The 6,647-nt window shown below is 25.3% G+C and overlaps 1 protein-coding gene across 1 annotated transcript in view; it reads left to right on the forward strand.

Moving 5' to 3' along the window:
* The window catches only part of LOC117173804 (neurexin-3-like), a 435,470-nt gene that overhangs the window by 427,823 nt on the left and 1,000 nt on the right, over nt 1-6,647 (forward strand). The gene's annotated exons all lie outside the window — the stretch shown is intronic.

Genomic DNA, 6,647 nt, shown 5'->3' on the forward strand with positions numbered 1-6,647 from the left:
TATGCACTTTTGTTGCACAATTTGTTTTTTAAAAGTTTAATTGGGTTTAAAAAATGTACTTTCAAATCTCTAGAAATATTGGAAATAGCTAGCATAGCTACGAATTCCTTTAAATTGAATTTTATTTCCAGGATTTATTAATAGGAATATCTTGAAAGCTTTGGACATCCTACAAAATTCTTTGAATTTTTTAAATCTCTTAAAATACTTTAAATACCATGAAAATATTTTTAAATATCTTATCAAAATCAAGCAAATCTTTTTAAATTGGCGGAAATTCCTCGAAATTTGTTGATATCCTATATGTTTGAAAATATTTAAAACATTGTAAAATTTTTACGAAACCTGACGAAATCGCTTAAAATCCATCGGAATTCCTTAACATTTTACTAAATCCTACGTTAAATAATTTCTCATTTTGATGCTGATTTTAGGTAATAATTTTCCATGTATCACGAAAAAGAGAAGAAACTTATTGTAAGAAAAGTATTATATTATACCTATTAGTTTTCTATTAATTCAAAAAGCGCCGATTCGTTTATTGCTAATTAGTTAAAATTTACCAGTTCCATGTGTAAGAATAATCGAAGAAATGAATTGTAATGCTACTAATTTAATGGGGAAATAATGTTACTAGTATCTATTTTAAACGGTAGTTTTAAATAATTTTTAAATCTGATTTGACGGTAAGTAGAATTTGATTGAAATCAAATAATAAATTGTTAAATACATGGATAAATACAAAAAATGTGAAAATTGTACAAAGATACTTCAAATTATCTATAACCATACTAATCAGTTTGCATGCATTGCTGGAGTTTTTACAAATTTTTTTTTTCTCGAAATTTTGTGTGAATATTTGGCCAATTTTTTGAGAGATGTCAAGATCCGATGTATAAAAAAATGGAAAAAATTAAAAACTTTGATTCGTATGCTCTTACAGCTATAGATTTTAATGTAAATGTGAGTTCAGTGCCCGCGGGCATTATAGTGGATATAGTGTCATATTTTATTGAATCTCACAGTTTTTACACCGCGAAACAAGTAAAAGCATTGGAAATTTTGGAAGCTTATGCAGTTTATGTATCTGGTTTTGTGATAAAAGTGAAGTGCAAGTAGTTCCATGATATTTTTCTGCTTTTGAGTGATGTTAGTGTAACACAATATATAGTATATTTATTTTTGAGATAGTATTTTTAGTTATAACTTAGTATGTTCGATGAGTATAAATCTATATAAACATTAACATTTCGTAATTTTCTTGTGAAGCGTGGCATTCGATTCAATTTACGTGATCAAATTCCATTGCTGAAGTAAAATGCGATGGCAGTTTATTAAGATTTTGAGGTTAGGAGCCGTCGATTTGCTCGCAGATTTAAAAAACTCAAGTAATTGCATTAAAAACTTGTAATATTGAATTCTGCTTTCTCATTTTAACGTGAATAAGTGGTATTCTTACAAAATTCTATAAAAAATTATATTTTTCTATGACTCAAAAAACTACGAAAATTCAAGATTTTTCTTAATACAAAAAATCTATATCTCATCCTGACAAATTGTCCATTTTCCCTGACCAAAAAAAGATTAATTTTCTACGAAAAAAGGACAACGTTTCAACAGAATATATTAGAAACAATTTTTAATTTTCGTAAAGTTTTTTGAGTCGTACATTTTCGTAAATAGTCATAGAAAAATATAACTTTTTATAGATTTTTGTAAAAAAATAACACTTATTTACATTAGAGTGAGAAAGAAGAATGCAATCTTACAACTTTTTAATGCTATTTCTTCAGTCTTTTAATTTTGCGACAGATCGCTCTTGCCAGAGACTACTTCTAACCTCAAACTTTAATTAAACTGCCATCGCATTTTACACTGGGGGGTGCTTTTACTGTACTGTCCAATGTAAAAAAATGTCTCATGAGAGTTGAAAACGGCCGTTCGGCGACGCTAGTAGTAACCGTGTTCTACGAAACCATACAGTGCCATACGAAAAATGCAGAAATATTACAAAATAAATATGAAAAGCCCTTTAAAATAATTTTTTCTTCATAGTGTTGTATTAGGTACTAAATGATACTTAAGTGTTCACTTACTATTTGGTTTAATATAGGAAAAAGCGTCATAATTGGCATAATTCAAATTTGAAAAAATTAAATGGATCTTCAGAACTTATAAAAAAAACGATAATAAAAAATAACGAATGCACAAATAAATTAAAAGAAATTGCCGAAAATATATATTATTACAGAATAAAATTTCTCAAATTTTAAATAACGACAAGATTTATTAAATTCTCACAAACTTTTCGATTCCCGAAATTTAGAACTGCTGAACATAGCTAATTGATTGTTAATTTATGAGATGTTTATGAAATTATAAATAATACAAACAATTTAATTATTCATTAATTAATCATTTATTCATTATTTTCGGCAATTTAAAATTATTATATCTACATAACACAAACAAGGAATCTAATCAATCATAAAATATGGTTTTCTATTAAAATTAAATAAAGAGCTCTTAAATGTGATATTTTTTCAACCAAATATACTTTGTAACAAATCTAAAATATTTTAAAATTTGTATAGTCACTCTAAATAGAGCATTCACGAATATTTTGTATCTTGGGCAACACAAATTAATCGCAAATTTTTTTTTAAAAGTGTAATAATAAATACATTTTGAAATTAAATTCTGAGAATTGAGAATAAGAAAATAAGTAATATTAGTTTGTTTTTAAATTTACATAAATATAATTTTCATAAGATTTTCGAGAAAATTAAAAAAAAAGATTTTTGTATGTTTCAGACAATAATCTAGCAGATTTTAAAGAATTTTTTTTTATTCTATAGGATTTGACAAAATATTATGAAAATTCGAGTCTTTTTAAAAGATGTTTAGCACTTTTAGAAGTTTGGAAGGAATCAAGAAATATTTGATAAATTTTCGAAAATATTTCCTAGTTTTCAAATATTTCTAATGTATTTAAAACGTCTTAAATTTCTAAAAATTAATAAACTTCTGAATGTTTTTTAAACTTAATCATTCTTTTTTCTACAATTATTTAAAATAACAAACTTTCAAATTTTTTCTTTAAAATCTTTTACAACTTTGAAATATTGAAATAATTCAAAATATTTTGTGACCTTTTTTCAATTTTCTCTTGAAATTCTTTACAAAACTATCATTTAAAAATTCCTTATGAATCTTAAGAACTTTTTTTCATTGCACTCTGACAAAATCCAGTTTGCCTACAAAATTGGTAAATCCTGGAAAATTAAAAAAATTGTTAAATTTTCCATATTTTTTTACCCCACATTTTGAAATCTTCCAAAGTTAATATTATTCTTTGAAAATAAAACCTGAATCCTTTCTTTTCTAATCTTTCATAATTATTAAAAAGCTTCTAACTTTTTTATTCGAGATCTTCGGGTTTTTTGAGTTCACTTTTGTAACCTGATTTGTATCCCAGAGTGATACACATCGGCATAATTAATGGAATTTATTCGATTTAAAAAAAAACACTATTAGAAAAACCCACCGTGTCATTTTTACAGTAATTACATAATTTTACATTAGCAATGGAATTTGCTAACGTACATTGAAATGAATGCCATGCTTTACAGATATATTGCTTAATGAAAATGTTTATACTCATAGAAAATAATAAGTTATAACTAAAAATACTATCCTAAAACTAAAAATACTGTATTATTACACTATAACATCACTAAAAAGCAGAAAAGTACTGTCAAAAATTTACTCTGGATTTCGAAAAAACAAAAAAAATTTAATAAAAACTCCAGCAATACATATAAACTAGAGATCCTCTAGGTAGAGTTCTGCCACAACTTCCCACACTGTTTTGATTGGCTACGAATAAACCGGAACCAGAAGTGATGAAAAGCGCGCGATTATTTAACCAAATTTTACAATAAATTCACAATTTCGACGAATAAAATGAGGAAGAAGAAAACACAATACATAAACATGTAAAAACTTTATGAAATATATGAAAATAGAAATATTGAGAAAACAACGATTCCATTTGGTATTTAAAAGTTAGTTTTGTTAGTTGAAAATTCAGGTAATTTTATTAAAGTACGTCTTTTTTTAGAAGAAAATTAATCTTGTTAGAAAAATTTAAGTATTTTCTTCAAAATTTTGTTTTTTGGGTTAAAAAATCATTTTTTAAATTGAAAATTTTCAATGACGGTCCGCAAACATTCATAGTTTTGTAGGCGTTTGGAACCCGAAATATATCTTTTTTATCATTCTTGTATTTTCTTAAATTTAGTGTTTTTTGGTAGAGAATTAATCTTCTTGGTAACAATATTTTGTTGAAAACTCGTTCTTTGTTTGATTGAAAAGTAGTTTTTAAAAATGTTAATTTATTTATTCGACATTTGGTTTAAAAGTGATCCTTTATAGTTGAAAGTTCAATTATTTGGTTAAAAATGAATATTTTTTTCCAAGGTTAATTTTTCTGGTAAAGGATTAAGGTTCGTAGTTGAAAATTCATTTTCTTGTGTGAAAGGTGCATCATTTTTATTAAAAATGGATTGCTTTCGTTGAAAATTGATTTATTTTGTTGAAAATTCGACTTGTTCTGTTTGAAAACATTTTTTTAACTGAATGTTTAACTATTTTATGTTTGACTTAAAATTTACATTTTAAAAATTAAACTATTTTGTTAAAAATTCATGTACTTATTTAATGGAAAATGCGTCTTTTTTGGTGAAACATTAATATTCTTGATTAAAAATTAATTTCCTTGGTTAAAAATAGAACTATTTCCTGGAAAATTTATTTTTTGGATAAAAATTATTTTTTGTTTGTTTGTTAAAAACTGAACTATTTTGTTAGACATTTTTTGTTTGAAAATAATTTCCATAACTAAAATTTAACATGTTCCATTTTTAATTGAAAATGAATATTTTTTTAGCTGAAAATTCAACTATTTAGTTAAAAATTCAGGTATTTTTTAGAAATTTAATGTTTATGGTTGAAACTTAATCTTCTTGCTTGAAAATTCGTCTTTTTTTGTAGAAAATTATTCTTCTTAGTCTATTCGGTTTTTGGTTTAAAAGTTATCTTTTTCAGATACAAAGTAAACCATTTGATTGAAAATGAATGTATTTTGTTGAAAGTTAATTTTTTTGTAGAAAATGAATGTTCGTTTCTGAAAATTCATTTTACTCGGTGAAAGATTAATCATTTTCGTTAAAAATTCTTTTCTGTGATTGAAAATTTCTTTATTTTGTTGAAAATTTGTCTTTTAGATAGAAAAAAATCTTCTTCGTTAGAAATTCATCCTTATGATTAGAAATTCAACTATTTGGTTAAAAATTCAGTTTTTGGGGGAAAGATTTATCATTTTCCTTGAAAAAATTTTTTTTTGATAGAAAATTTATCTTTCTGGTTAAAAATTCATACATTTTATTCGATATTTGTCTCTTTTTGGTAAAAAGTTGATCTTTTTGGTCAGAATTTCAACCAATTTGTTACAAATTCATTTTTTTGCAGACAGAATTCTAAATTTTAGTTCAAATTCATCTCTTTTCTTGAAGATTTTTTTGAAAATTTTTTTAAATCTATATTCTTAAGTTTGAAATCAAACTTTTTCTTTGAAAAATCGTCATTATCGGTTAAAAATAAATTTTTTACTAAAGAAATGTACTATTTCACCTTTGGTTTAAAATATAAAATTTACCTTATTTTTAGTTGAAAATTCGTCTTTCTTGATAGAAAATTAATCTTTTTGGTTGGAGATTCATCATTTTAGTAGAAAATTAATTTTTTTGATTAGCAGTTAATTTTCTTAAATGAAAATATAAATATTCTATTTTTGGTTGAAAAATGATCTTTTTTAGTTAAAAATTCATGTATATTGTTGAAAAATCGTCGTTTTTGGTAAAAAAATATTTCTTTGAACAAAAAATTTGACTATTCGATTTTTTGTTTGTAAGTTACCTATTTTAGTTGGAAATTCAGGTCTTTTATTGAAAATTCGTATTTTTTGGTCAAATAAGTTTTGTTCTGGATATTTTTTCTTATTTCTAAACACTACTAAGCACTATTTATCGGTGTATTGTCATCTAAAATCGAGTTAAAATGAATGCATTGAACAAATAAAACTTTTGCGCCCTTTTTGAGGACTTCTGGTTCCGGACTAATCGCGGTGCGCAGTGACAAGTCTGTGTGAGCCTGTGTAAGTTTATGTCTCGGCATTCTCAGCACTGTCGTTTCCTCAATGGTCGGTCGGAGCGCGTGACGTTACAAGTGTCAGAATGCTCTCTATAGCAGCTGCAGTGTGCATACGCCTGCGCCATACGAGACGACATCTACTTTCAGCGGCATATTCAAAAAAATTTAAACTTATACTTGAAGGGCCTAACTTCTTCAAGTTTTTTAATCACCAGGAAACTAGAAACACTAGTATAAATTCCAATTTCAAAAAAGCTCTGATGTCTTTTCTTTCTGAAATAGTTTGAATTAGTTATGTACCATTTGAATTGTCTATTGCTCATATACAATTATTATCAATATAACAACATAATTTTAGAATATGATTTTAAAAAAACCTCCTACCTTCTCAATTAAAAAGCTTAAAACCAGCAAAAAGTTCTTGGTAATTAATT

This window comes from Belonocnema kinseyi, chromosome 5 (genome assembly GCF_010883055.1).
Source record: "Belonocnema kinseyi isolate 2016_QV_RU_SX_M_011 chromosome 5, B_treatae_v1, whole genome shotgun sequence".
Taxonomy (NCBI): domain Eukaryota; kingdom Metazoa; phylum Arthropoda; class Insecta; order Hymenoptera; family Cynipidae; genus Belonocnema; species Belonocnema kinseyi.